The sequence below is a fragment of the Pongo pygmaeus genome, chromosome 6 (genome assembly GCF_028885625.2).
Source record: "Pongo pygmaeus isolate AG05252 chromosome 6, NHGRI_mPonPyg2-v2.0_pri, whole genome shotgun sequence".
Classification (NCBI taxonomy): domain Eukaryota; kingdom Metazoa; phylum Chordata; class Mammalia; order Primates; family Hominidae; genus Pongo; species Pongo pygmaeus.
In genome coordinates this window covers 98,592,261-98,606,857 of record NC_072379.2, presented here as the reverse complement: position 1 = coordinate 98,606,857, position 14,597 = coordinate 98,592,261, and the positions used below count along the sequence as shown (strand labels likewise).

General features: G+C 35.4%; 1 pseudogene; it reads right to left on the bottom strand.

Annotated features, from left to right (window-relative positions):
• Nucleotides 1–13,355: 13,355 nt before the first annotated feature.
• On the bottom strand, nt 13,356–13,956 carry LOC129040220 (nucleoporin NUP35-like; annotated as a pseudogene).
• Nucleotides 13,957–14,597: the final 641 nt, after the last annotated feature.

Sequence of the window (14,597 nt, the reverse complement as noted above, 5' to 3'; positions counted from 1 at the left end):
TCCAGCATCTGAAGCTTTGCATGATGCATGACTTATGCTAAAAAGCTATTTGTTGAATAAAAGGATGAATAAATAAATGTATTTTCATGAGTTTTGTTTTTGTTTTTGAAGCTGAAACACAAATACCTCTCTGGGGATATATACTATAACTATGTTCTCTCTGTCTGGTCTTTGTTTTTCAACATTAGGAATCTTTTCTGTCATAGGAAAATTTTTTTTTAATTCAACTGTATTGAGGTAATATTTACATAAAATAAAATTCAACAATTTTAAGTGGACAGTTTGATGGGTTTTGATAATTGTTATATAATTGTGTAGTCACCACCACAATTGTGATATTTCCATCACCCAAAGAAGTTGCTCTTGTCCCTATTTGCAGTGAACCTCCTAACCTTACCCCCTGCCTGAATTTGGTTCTTGTAGTTTTCCAGTAACTTTAATCATAGAACATGGTAGTATGAGAGATTCCCTAAGGAACTCCTTGTATTCTGAAGATATTTTTTCTAGTTTCCGTTGAGTCGTAGCAGCCCAATTTTCCCCTCCATAATTAAGATCAATCATGCAAGCTAGTACAATAACTCACTTCTTTTCCTGTTGATTCAAAGTCATGAGGAGCCCAAAGTGGCTGGGTGGCAGTCATGACTTCCAATTCAATGGAATCATTGTTGTGTCTCCTGGTAGAAGCATTTCTCCTTTGAAAGCAACACCCTAGATCAGCAAAGCCTAAGGTCATGGGAACAGGAAGCACAATTTTGCTAATTAATTACCAGGGGTAATGAGTGGTGCCACTGCCATTTTCACCCCTTGATTCCTACATCCGTGAACCTTTGTTTTGGTAAGGATAGCACCATACTGAATGCTGATTTAGAGCACATACAATATCCAGCCCCACAAGGCATTGCCACTTAACTAGCACTGAAATTGACTCTTCAAAAGACCAATGTATCATTCTATAAAGCCAGCTGCTCCAGGATATTGGGTAACTTGGAAAGACTGGTGAATTCCATGAGCATGGTCCTTTTTTGCTATGAAGTGAGTTCCTTGATCAGAAGCAATGTTGTATAGAATACAGTGATGATGGATAAGGTAGTCTGTAAGTCCACAGATGGTAGTTTTGGCAGAAGCATTGCATGCAGGGAAATAAAACCATATTTGTAGTGCCTCTTCTGGTAGGAACAAAGCACTACCCCTCCCATGATGGAAGCTGCCCAATATAATCAACCTACCACCAGGTAGTTGGCTGATCAGCCCATATTAGGGCACTCAGTATTGGCCCAATTTGTTCATGAGTTCACTGGGAAAGGAAAGGAGTGTCTTTAAAAGAGGATGGCACTCAGTATTTGTCTCTGATACTGACAGACTGGGCATTCAGTAGTGGCTATTGACAAGCTAGTGGCAGGCTGGACTTGGTACGTAAAAGTCCATGTTGCTTAACACTTGGATAACCTCCACTGCAGCCAAAAGGCCAGTTTGTTCATGGACTCATTGGAAAATGAAAGGAGTGGCTTAGAAAGAAGGTAACTGGTATCCAAAAAACTGGTCATCCTATCCACATGATTATTAAAATCCTCCACTCCTGTGGCCATCCTCTACCAACATTCATCTTCCCCAGACCACCTTGTCACCAATTTTCCAATCATATTCCTTCTAAGTCCCTTAACATACAGCCAAACTAGTGGTCACAGCTTGTGAATCATTGGAGACTCTTAGGGCTGACTATTTTTCCTTCCAAGCAAAATGAATAACCAGATGAAATGATCAAAGTTCAGACCTCTACATGAATTTCCCTTCACAATGGTCTTTTATGCATCTCACATAAAAGGAATTTAGTGCTACAACTGTCCACTTTAAGGCCATGTCTGCATATTGTGCAGAACTATCTGTTAACCAAGTCTGAATGTTTTCTTCCTTAGTCAACTAGTTATAGGAAACACACCATGAGGAATATTCTTTGCTTAACATTTTGTAAATGTAAATAGAAAATTTCTTTCTTTTTTTTTTTTTTTTGAGATGGAGTCTTGCTCTGTCACCCAGGCTGGAGTACAATGTCATGGTCTTGGCTCACTGCAAACTCCGCCTCCCGGGTTCAAATGATTCTCCCGCCACAGCCTTCCAAGTTGCTGGGATTACAGATGGCCGCCACCACGCCTGGCTAATTTTTGTATTTTTAGTAGAGACGGGATTTCACTATGTTGGCCAGGCTGGTCCCAAACTGCTGACCTTGTGATCTGCCCGCCTTGGCCTCCCAAAGTGCTGGGATTACAGGCATGAGCCACTGCACCCGGACTGTAAACAGAAAATTTCTTATCACAGAGAAATGGTTTCTTTGTATTTAACTATGTAGTGAGTTTTTAATTTCAAGTGTATTTCTAGGCAAATTTAATTATATCATTGATAAATAATGTACTTCAATATTAAATAAGTTTAACTAGAACAGGGTTGCTCAGTGGCAGAACTACTGATCTTTGGTGTCAGATATTTTTTGCAGTTGGAGGATATTCTGTGCACTGTAGGTTTAACATCATCTCTGGTTTCTACCTCCCAGATGCCTGTAACATTCCTTTCAGTTGTGACAACCAAAAATGTGTGGGCAAAATATCCCATGTGGGCAGAATCATCCCAATTGAGAACCACAGAACTAGGGCTACGTGCTGCCTTCCTATTATGCACAGTATTAAATATTGGATATGCATTTCTTTTTTCTTTTTTTGAGATGGAGTCTTGCTCTGTCGCCAGGATGGAGTGCAATGGTGTGATCTCGGCTCACCGCAATCTCCGCCTCCCGGGTTCAAGCTATTCTCCTACCTCAGCCTCCCGAGTAGCTGGGATTACAGGCACACACCACCACGCCCAGCTAATTTTTGTATTTTTATTACAGATGGGGTTTCACCATGTTGGCCAGTATGGTTTCGATTTCCTGACTTCGTGATCCGCCCACCTCGGCCTCCCAAAGTGCTGGGATTACAGGCGCGAGCCACCGCACTCAGCCAGATATGCATTTCTTAATGACTTAAATGTGTAACTGAAAAAACTGAAAGACTAAGCAAAATCCTAGATTTTGCAATGCCTCTCTGTTTTGTAAAATACACAATTCATTTTTTCTTCTCAGTGATTCAAGTAAGTTTGCCTGGTATGATAGAAAAACACACCTGTAATCATATACTTAAAATTGTTATAAAACTAGAATTCGTTACAGTAAGTTATGTCTTTTAGTACTTGCCATGTATCATTAATTTATTAATTAAGGGTTGTTATCTTTTGACTCAGAGATTTAGAGGACATAATGATAACATAAATCAGATACCACATTGAGAATACTTATTTGCCTATTTATGTTCATTGGTGTGAAAAGTTCTTGGGGGGTCCCCAAAATTTATTCTTTACTTAGCTTTCTTCCTTTGGATTAAAATATGCCCTATTTGTAACCAATATTAAATGTTCAGTAAGTTATCATGAATGAATCAGCCAAGAAACTGAGAGAATAAATAAATTTTAATATACTTACTATTTTTACTTTCGCACTAGATGAGCAAAGCACAGTAAAAATTACTGTGGTGAGACTGACTGATTTAGTCACTTTCATAGTTACTTTACATAAGGAACCCTTATCATACATGGGAGCTAGGTTAGGCTTTAGTCTATTTGAAAAGCATGCCAGATTATTGTTCATCTCTATACCAATTTTAAATAGTTTGTGATTGTCAAGTGTTTTTTTCATAAATTTCATGTTATATGATTTTGTAACATGAACTAGAGCAGTCATTCCTAGACTTTAGTGAGCACAACTATAACCTGGAGAGTTACAGTGAGGTATTGTTTGATATTTTGTCTTGCGGAAACTTAAGCAAATTTGCAAAGTAGGCGTCTATTGCCAAGATTCAATGCCCTTTCTCCCACTCCTTGCTGTATTGATCTTTGTCCCATTTGTCAATATCATCATATTTTTTTTTGTTTGTTTACTGAGCTCTTTCCTCCCCTGTTCCTCCGTTTGTATGACCATTCCCGTGGTTGTTTCATCCTCCATTAGCATTACCCAAATTTTGAAATGTTATCTGTCTTTTAGTCCAGTGGCTTACAAATGTCTATAAACCAAGTCTTCCCCCCTGTTCCTCCGTGTGTATGACCATTCCCATGGTTGTTTCATCCTCCATTAGCATTACCCAAATTTTGAAATGTTATCTGTCTTTTAGTCCAGTGGCTTACAAATGTCTATAAACCAAGTCTTGGAGGAAAATATAAGTGGAGATATTCTAGTTGAAGTTCTTGAGACACCTTCTGGAACTTCTAAGGCCCCATGAAGGAGCATTTAAAAATTACTTCTTTGAGATTCCAAAATTTAACAGTTTTTGACTAGTTGACACTTAAGAAAGAGTGGAGCAATGTCATTTACATTAGGTTCGCATACATGATAAGTCATATATATTTTTTTCTTGTGATACACACTTTTGAATAGAAAATACATTTCAAATTCGGCACTACATTGAATAATTACTAGTAGAATTTAAGACATCAATGAAAGTCTTTTAATATGGTGGACAGAGATTTGGCTAGGTGCCTTTAGAGTTTCTTAACATACTTCACAAGCTAACATCATTTGACTTTTTCTGAAGATCAGTCTTGGTCATATGTAAATTACAGAAAATAATATTAGAAAAACTATTCACTTGGTATTAAAAAAGAGGAAGTTTGATAAGAGCAACTGACCTATTACATACTGTTTTAAATTTGTTTCTAATCTCCAGCTTGGACCTTCATAGTATATATCACTTACCAATATTAACTTCTTTTTATATATCTAAAATTATTGTTCCAATGAACAAAAAGAAAACTAATGAAAAATAGAAATAATTCCCAAGTCACAATATTAAAGGCCAGAGAGATATTAACTGAATATGTTGCAGTGAGCGAATGGAGTATTAAAAAAACACTAAGGAATTTTGCAGTGCTTATTGGAAAAATGACATAGTAGCAAGCAAAAGGGAATACTTTTAAGTATAACTGATGTATCATAAACTTACAATGTGAAAAATTTAATTTTTTCATATAAAAACATTGGCAACTTTAACTTTTGTTAACTATCAGGATATCAATTATGAAACATTAATATATTCTGATAAAATGGCTAGATTATGATGTAATTAATCTGTGTAATTCTACAAATAGGAAATGTTCTTTATATGTGTACATATGCATATTCCTACAATCATCATATGCACATAATAAGCAGTAAACCCTATCATTCTGTGGGTTTAGTGTTTGCTAGGTGCAAACATTAAACACAGTAAATGCCATATTTCACATAAGTATCCCAAAGAAGCATATATTAAAACATATTTTCAGAGTAGATGAATAGAATTTTAGAAATAGGAAAAACATCCAATTCCACTCTGTATCTTATTGTACAGCAGATGACATTAAGATCCACAGAGGTAAAATGATTACTGAAAGTCAAATAACTAGCTAATTGAAGAGCTGGAATGAAAACTGCCAGGTCCACAAATTCTCAGCCCTCAGGTGGCTCCTTATCTCCACATACCAACTAAAATGTGATTGGTTATATCTAGATTATATCTACATTTGAATAGACTTTAGGTTGTTTCTCAATTGAAAGGAGACTTCTTAATTAAGCTTCTTGATTTAATTTGGGGTACATAAATGCTTGCTGTGAATTTGGACGCATTCCTGGCTTCAGACAAATCTACAAACCTGATGAAACCAGAGCTTTAATCAAGAGAGTAGAAGGAACCTTTGAAATGCTAAACAATGAAATGAACTGAAGGAAATTCACCCATTTCTTTTTCTTTTCCTTTTTTCTTTTTCTCTTTACCATATAACTTTGAACCTATTTGAAATCCCCTGGAGTGCTAACTTCAGCTGAAGGGTTCAGGAGGATGTAAACTCACAAATTTCACAGAAATGTGAAATGGAGCACTTTTCCACTTTCAAAAGTATTTTGATTTGTATCTTTTAAAGCTCACGTGGACTTTGTCTGTCCATGACATTTTTATTTGTAGGTATGGTTTTAATTTTGTATACTAAGGCAAATGCATAAGCAAATATGAAAAGAACAAAAAGGGTCTACTGAAAAGGCAGGCAGAGAAATCCTATCTTTTACTGTATCAGAGGATGATAAAATGGGTTGTCTTTTATTCTCTTTTTCAGTAGTATAAGAATCTCTATGGTGAGTTACAAGCAGGATTTTAGAGTTCCCATTTCTAACCAAGAATTTCATTTTAGGCCTTTTCTATGTGAATTTACAATGGCAAATTTTTTTTTAAAATAGTAGGCAAATAGACTATGCAAAAGAAAACATGATTAACTTGAACTATGAGAGATTTTTGTTCTGCTAACATTGTAATATGAAGAAATAGTATAAGGCTACAACAATGTATCAATAATTAAGGGGTTAAGTGAGATATCTATTTTGAAGGAAGCATAGGGAAGATCTCTGTAAATTGCTCATGGAAATCACTTTAGGTTTGTTGTTTAAGTTAGAGATACTTGACAGATTAAAAAATGTATCTCTAAAACTTAAGACTGAACGAACATTTTTAGAAAACTACATTTCAACACAAAAAAGGAACATACTTCACTTTGTATCATAGTATTTACATTTTGCAATGGATACCCTGAAGTAAGAAGAAAAGGGAAAGCACACAGAGGAACAACTTCAAAAGAATAAACCAGAGAATGATTCATATATATTTAACATTCCATGTGTTTGAGTGTTTGTTGAAGCTTTTAGTCCCTTATGGTGCATTTTTATTAGGTGAGGCGCAAGAAAGAAAGAAAAGGAATTCAGAAAATGAGGTGGAAGAATAGGAAATATTCTTGAATTCACTACTGCTAGAATATAATATTGCCAGAAAATCCTTTTCACTTAACTCCTTTTGACTTACTACCTTGTCCCTAATTCTGCTGTTCTCCTACTTTCCTTCACATGCTCATCTGAACTCTGATCCTTGGTCTTAGCATAGCATTACTGCTATCTCTGGAGAATGTCACAGCTGCTTGCTGAAGGCCCTCTGAGTGTCCTGTCTGCACCTAGGAATCTCTTTACTTTCTGTCTCTATGTTGTTTATTATTATTATTATTATTATTATTATTATTATTTATCTCTAAAAAAGAGTATTCCTCCTTGATATAGTTTGGCTCTGTGTCCCCATCCAAATCTCATCTTGAATTGTAATCCCCACATGTAGAGGGAGGGACCTGGGGGGAGGTGATTGGATCATGGGAGCATTTTCCCCATGCTGCTCTCATGAGAGTGAGTGAGTTGTCATGAGATCTGATGATTTAAAAGTGTGGCACTTCCCCTGCTCTCTCTAGCTCTCACTCCTGCCACCATGTAAGAAGTGCCTTGCTTCCCGTTTGCTTTCCACCATGATTGTAAGTTTCCTGAGGCCTCTACAGCTATAGAGAACTGTGAGTCAATTAAACCTCTTTCCTTTATGAATTACCCAGTCTCAAGTATGTCTTTATAGCAGTGGGAAAAGAGACCAATACACTCCTTTCAAAGGTAATTTATCACCTGCTTCCTTAAGGCATCTCCTGCCCTAATTATCTACTCCTGTACATTCTTGTCCAATATCTTTGCTTTAGATTTTCCCCTGAGTAAACAAACTTAGTAATGCTTCAAGCTATTATTCTATTTCTCTATTTTCTATCACCATCAAAATGAGTTTTAAAAAATATTCTAGTTACTCTTTATTCCCTCACTTCCTACTCACTTGTTATTCCTTTATATTTGGCGTAATCCCCCTGATTTTTCTCATACACTTTTGTTTGGATAAATTCTACCTCTACATCTCTAGAGTTAGTCTCTGGTTCTTGTTTGCAAGGAGCAGGTACGAACTGTGCTCCAGTTAAGTAGAAAAGCAATTTAATGAAAGAGTATCAGATCATACAAAGAACAGATGGGAAGACTATGCAAACGGTTCAAAAATTAAGCAAGAAAGAACTTATAATTGAGCAATAAAAAGACAACCCAATTTTTACAAAGTTAAGGCCAAACCACAAAGAAACTTTTTATACCCACTAGGATGGCTACAATAAAAAGACACATAATAAGAAATATTGGCAAGGATACGGAGAAATTGGAATGATCATAGATTGCTGGCGAGAATGTAAAATGGTGAAGATACTTTGCAAAACAGTTTGACAGTTCCTCAAGATGTTATCGCTCTAACTGTCTATTGGTGAGTGAATGGATAAATAAAATGTGGAGTAAAGATACAATAGAATACATTTCAATATTTAAAAAGAAGTTACTTTTGTCATTTGCAATGACACAGATTAGCCTGGAGGTCATTATGCTAAGTGAAATAAGCTAGGCAAAGAAAGACAAATACTGCATAATTTCACTTATTATCTGGAATCTAAAAAAGTTGAATTCATAGAAGCAGAGATTAGAATGGTGGCTGCCCAGGCCTGGGGGTGGGAGAAAGGTAGAGGGAAATGCTGGTTAAAGGGACAAAGTTTTATTTAGACAGGATAAACAAACTTTGGAGATCTATTGTACATCATAGTGACTACAGTTAATATATGGTCTACTTGAAAATTGCTAAAAGATTAGATCTTAACTGTCTTCACACAAAAATAATAAGTATGTGAGGTGATGAGTATGTTAGTTATCTTGATTTAATCGTTTCACAGTGTGCGTGTGTGTGTATACTGAAACAGCACATTGTAAATCCACAAATATATATGATTTTTATTTGTCAATTATACTTTAATAGAGTTATCAGTAAAAATCATCTGTTAAAACAGAAGGGAAGAAAAAGTTAAACATGGTGTTGTCGTATGGCCCAGCAATTCCATTTCTACATAGCCAAGAGAAATGAAAATATGTGTGTCCACATCAAAACGTACACACAGATGTTCATAACAGCATTATTCATAATAGCCAAAAGGTGAAAAGAACATGCATGTCTGCTAACTGATGAATGGAAAAATAAAATGTAATATATCCATATAATCATTTGGCAATTAAAAGGTGTGAAGTACTGATACATACAACAACCTGGAACTTTGAAAACATTATGCTAAGTGAAATAAGCCACTCACAAAATATTGCACATTGTAAGATTTCTTTTAATGAATGTCCAAAGTGGAAATATCCATAGAGATGGAAGGGAGACTATTATTAATATTTGTTTGGAGGGAGGTGAAGGTTGACTGTTAATGGGCACAGGATTTCTTCTGGATGATGAAAGTGTTCTAAAATTAGATCATAGTGATGGTTGCAAACTCTGTTAATATACTAAAAGCTATTAAATTGTAAATTTTAAATGGGTGAATTTTGTGTTATGTGAATTATATCTCAATGAAGCTGTTTTTATTGAAGTCAATCAGGGACCAAGGAAGGTCATTCATAATAAGGCATATCTAGCTCTGGCCACAAGACCAGTCAGATTTCCATGCTGCCAACGGTCCTGTTACACCTGAATACATGCTGCCTCTGCCACCAGTGGGCAAAGATATTGAGTGTTGGTGGTGACATGAGGCCTTTTCTCTTCTCTCTTCTCTGTGTCAGCCACCTCAGACTCATGCCCTGAGAGGGAACATCTGATTGTCCAAGTTTAAGACAAGTCTCTGAGGTCTAAGGTCAAGGAGTCTGGGGGAACAAGTACCTGATCTTTTATATAAAACAAAAACAATGTTCTACTCTCTAACTATAGACAAGGGAGTTCAAACACTAGGCAGCTATAAAATGAAAACTGTTACCTAGGGTCTCTACAGGAAGATTTGGATTTGTTTTCCCTATGGTCGGTTGTACTATGTAACTAAATGACCTGCCTAAACTTGAACATTAGAATCCTCAAGATTGGGGCTAGGAGCACACTCTGGCTTTAAAAAATGTGGTACATGTATACCATGGAATACTATGCAGCCATGAAAAACTACAAAACCATGTGCTTTGCAGCAATATGGATGCAGCTAAAGGCTATTATTATCCTAAGCAAATTATTGCAGGAACAGAAGCCTGAATACCTTATGTTCTCACTTATAAATGAGAGCTAAACATTGAATACACATGGACATAAAGATGGAAACAATAGACACTGGTACTACTAGAGCAGGGAAAGAGGGGTGGAGAAAGGGCTGAAGAACTACCTACTGGGTACTATGCTCACTCCCTGGGTGATGAGACCATCCATACCCCAAGCCTCAGCATCACGCAATATACCCATGTAACGAAACTGCACATGTGCCTCCAAATCAAACAAAAAAGAGTGCTCAAGACAACTCCTTCAACCATTATTGGATTACTGAATTACTGCACTCTCTCTTGACTTCTTTAATGGAAATTCTATTCATCCTGACACTGAAACAAATGTTAGAGTTCTTTTTGATTTCTCACTTCTCATTACTCCCTACAACCAACAAGTGGCAAAGTCTTAAACTCTGTTATTATCCACCCACTCACTTTAAAAATAAGTTATTAGTACTGCTACTTTTAATTAGTTTAAGCCTCTGTAATTTTCCATTCAATTTATTTCAATTAAATTGTAACAGGATTTTCTTCTCTCCTAAGATCAAACCACTTCATATGCCACTGCCTAGAACAAACTTCTCAAGGCATAGCTTGATAAGCTACTGCCCTGTTCAAAACTTTCCACAATAAAACATGAATTGCACGTTAAACCAAAGTGTGATTGATATTCAAAGTGCTTAAAATTTTACCCAGTCTCCCTTTCCATAATACTTTCCCAATTTTCTCATTTAGGTAAACATGTATTGACAAATAAGTTTTGCTTTTCACTTAAAGTATATAATTCAGTGATTTTTAATATATTCAACGACAATTTTGAAAAATTGTTTCAAAAATAGATAAAATCCACAGGAATAGACAAATTTGTGTCATTCCTTTATCACTACAAATCTAATAATTTCTTATGAGAAAATCTGTCATTTAAATAGGTTTAAACTTAGATAAATTAGTTAAAATTTTCTAAAAATGGTAAAAGGTATTTCCCTAATCCCTTAAAAAATCTGAATAAGCATACAATTATTCAACAAGGGGCAAACTTTATTAGTGGCTATCAGATATCAGTTATACGTAAAATGACATCAAGTAAATAAGCTTTTGGCAACTTACAATAGACGTGTCTTTTTCAATTATAAATACCTACCCTAAAGTGTATATAATTTTAACTGAAAAGTTTTTTTTTTTTTTTGCCTTTTTCGACTTCATGGAAGTATAACTGAAGTCCACTAAACTTCACATATTAAAAGTATACAATGTGATAACTTTTGGCCTATGCATGCACACCTGGGACATGATAACCACCGTCAGGATAACAAATATTTCAATTTCTCTGAAAGCTTCTTTGGACCCATTTCTAATCTATCCCTCATGTGCCCATATATTTGTTCTGCTTTTTGTCACTATAAACTAGTTCATTGCCATGGTCTGAATGGTTGTGTCCCCCCAAAATTCACATGTTAAAATCTTAAACCCTAAGTGATGGTATTAGGAGGTGGGTCCTTTTGGGAGGTGATTGGGTCATGGAGGCAGAGACCTCATGAATGTAGTAAGTGTGAAGGGAGCTAATTGGCTCATTCTACCATGTGAGAACACAGCAAGCAGGTGCTATATATAAATCAGGAAACAGAACTCACCAGACATTGAATCTGCTGGAACCTTGATCTTGGACATCCAGCCTCTAGAACTGTGAGAAATAAATTTCTATTGTTTATAAGCCACCTAGTTTATGGTATTTTGTTATAGCAGTCTAAATGGACTAAGACATTGATTCCCTAGAATCTTATATGAGTGAATTTATAAGATGTGTTTGTTTTCCCCCTTTTTGCTTTTGATTTTTGACCTGGCTTTGTCCACTTAGCGTAATGATTTTGAAATCCAACCATGTTATAGCATGAATTAATAGTTTCTTTCCAATGCTAAGTAGTGTGTTATTAAATGGATATATCACAATATGTTAACTCATCATGTGTTGGACATTTGAGTTTTTTAGAGTTTTTGTCTATTTCAAATCAAGTCGTTATGAATATTTGTGACCTGGTCTTTGTGCAGTCACGCATTTTGGTTTCTCCCCGGTAAATACCTAGGAAAGGAATATCTCAAGTGTCTGATAAGTATATATTTAAGTTTACAATAAACTTTCCAACTCTTTTCCAAAGTGATTATACCATTTTACATTCCCACTGGCTACGTAGGAGAGTCCCAGTTGCCCCATATCTTTTCTGCTTCCGTTCTAATTTTTTTAATTGTTATTTTGCCCATTCTTCTGCATGGGTTGTGATGAATTTGCATTCCCAAACACTAGTGATGTTTTATACCGTTTCTATAGGTCATCTGTGTACTTTCTCTTTCAAGATAACTATTAAACTCTTTTGCTCATTTAAAAAAATACTGAATTGTTTATTGGTCTATTATTGAGTTGTAAGCATTTTACCATTGACAATGTGACAGTTTGTTTTTATCAAGAAACTTTAGTAGTAGGTTTTTTAAAATAATGTATTGGTTTTATAATACACCAAGATGCCAATCCATGAAAGGACATATATAAACAAAGATAATTAAAATGTGAAATACTATCTAAATTAAAAGACCATAATTCCATAATTCAAATTGCTAATAATAATCTTTGTGTAGAAGCAGCTGTAATTTATGAAATTCACCTACCTTCTCATGAAGACTACGAAGCCTTACCACAAATTCAATTATTTAATTATAGTAATCATGCTGTGTTTTTTGTGCTTAAATAAGCATGCATGATCACAGACAGCACAAAACCTATTTACAGGGATTTTTAGTTTTCTTTAAAATGTATTCCAAGCATCCTTTAAAGTGTGAGTGACAACAGGCTACGTCCTTAAAGAAAAAGCCTTCTTTCTAAAAGAAGTATGCGATAGTTATTCAATACTGCAGTAGTGGTTATATAACTGAGTGATGGAAATGAGCAGTACTCTGCTAACTCTGTTTTAGTGTAGAAACCTTCTCTTTGGTCACTGAGTTCTTATTTCTTATGCTAGCAGCCAACACATATTGCTTTGGATACAAGACTTTCATTGTTCTTAGGTGTTTCTCTGTTAGAAATGATAGAAGCTCTGTATGCTGTAGCAAGAGGTCTCAGGGTAGAAATTCTAGAAGTATTTCCAGGTTGTATTGGTTTACCTAAGGTTTTGATTGGTGATGTAAAGGCTGAAGATGGAGATGATAAAGCACATCTGTCACTGTTTTCTGTAACACTTTCATCAAAACATGGTTGTACACCAATCATGATGAATTCTCTAAAAATTCTCCTGTCTTTGCTTAAGGCTTTCTAGGCCTACAGTTTAGATTAATAACAAATATGCAATTTCCTGTGTGTTAAACATAATGTATTTTAAGATATTCCCATAGTATGCAAATTATAATATGTAAAAAGCAGTTGCTTGAGGAAACCCAAACACAATCACTCAAGTGTCATTGAGGTGATCTTCTGAAGTCAGAGGATCTTCTTGAGTATAAAAGGATCCAAGTGAGTGGGAGTTAATGCTGTCTTTCATGGCTGACTGATATGTGCTAGACTAAACATACTTTGCCCAGTTGCAGGAGTAGTTGTCTTAACTCCAACAAGAGGACTCTACATTAATAAAATATTTGACTGTCTTCTTGAAACTAAAAGTGTTGATCCAAGCACTGGTCGAAAAATGTCATTTTATATATACTTCTAACTGGTGGAGCTCCACTTTTATCTTTATGAGCTGGTGTAACTGACTACGGCCGTGATGAGCCACCTGCTAGTAAATGTGATCTCATTTCCATTACTCCTACTAGGACCACTAATTAATTGAACTTATAGAGTCACTGGAAAGTCCATCATTAAAAAGACAGGTAAGAACTGGACATTATCTCCTGGCTTTGGAGATGTGGATGGATGAACTCACTGTCACTGGTTCAGATCCCAGTGTGGGCACGTGTGGTTCCATAGCAAAGGCTGCCATTGTGGCGGGAACTATACTAATCCTGGGACCTTGAGAGTTGTAAATGTTCTTTATATCTTTTTCTAATTTATGTGTTTTGAATATTTTCTCTTAGGTTATAGCTTGCCATTTCATTCCTCCACTATACCTTTAGAATAATATGTTTTAAATTTTAAATAAGTCCAATTTGTATTTTTTTTAAATTTATGGTTCATTGCTGTTGTTTCCTATGTAAGAAAACTTGATCACCAGGAGGTTGCAAAGATTTTCTCTTATTTTTTTCTCCAGGAATATTATAGCTTTTGATTTTATATTTAGGTCTATGATTCACTTTGGGTATATTTTTATGTGCAATGTATGATAAGAGTTGCCACTCATTTATTTTTCCATATGGGTAACCAGTTGATACCACATTTCTTGGATTGCCTAGAAGGCATGTTCCATTGATCTATATGTTACTTTTCTCAAGGTCCATAGTCTTGATTACTGTACTTTTAGAATATGTCTTGAAATCATGTATAGTAAGATCTTCTCTACTTTGTTCTTTTTTTGAAAAAATTGCTCTAACTATATTAGGTTTTTTGTGTTTTCACATAAATTTTAAAATTACCTTGTTAAATTCTACAAAGAAGGCTGCTGCAATTTTAATTGTCTCCTCATTT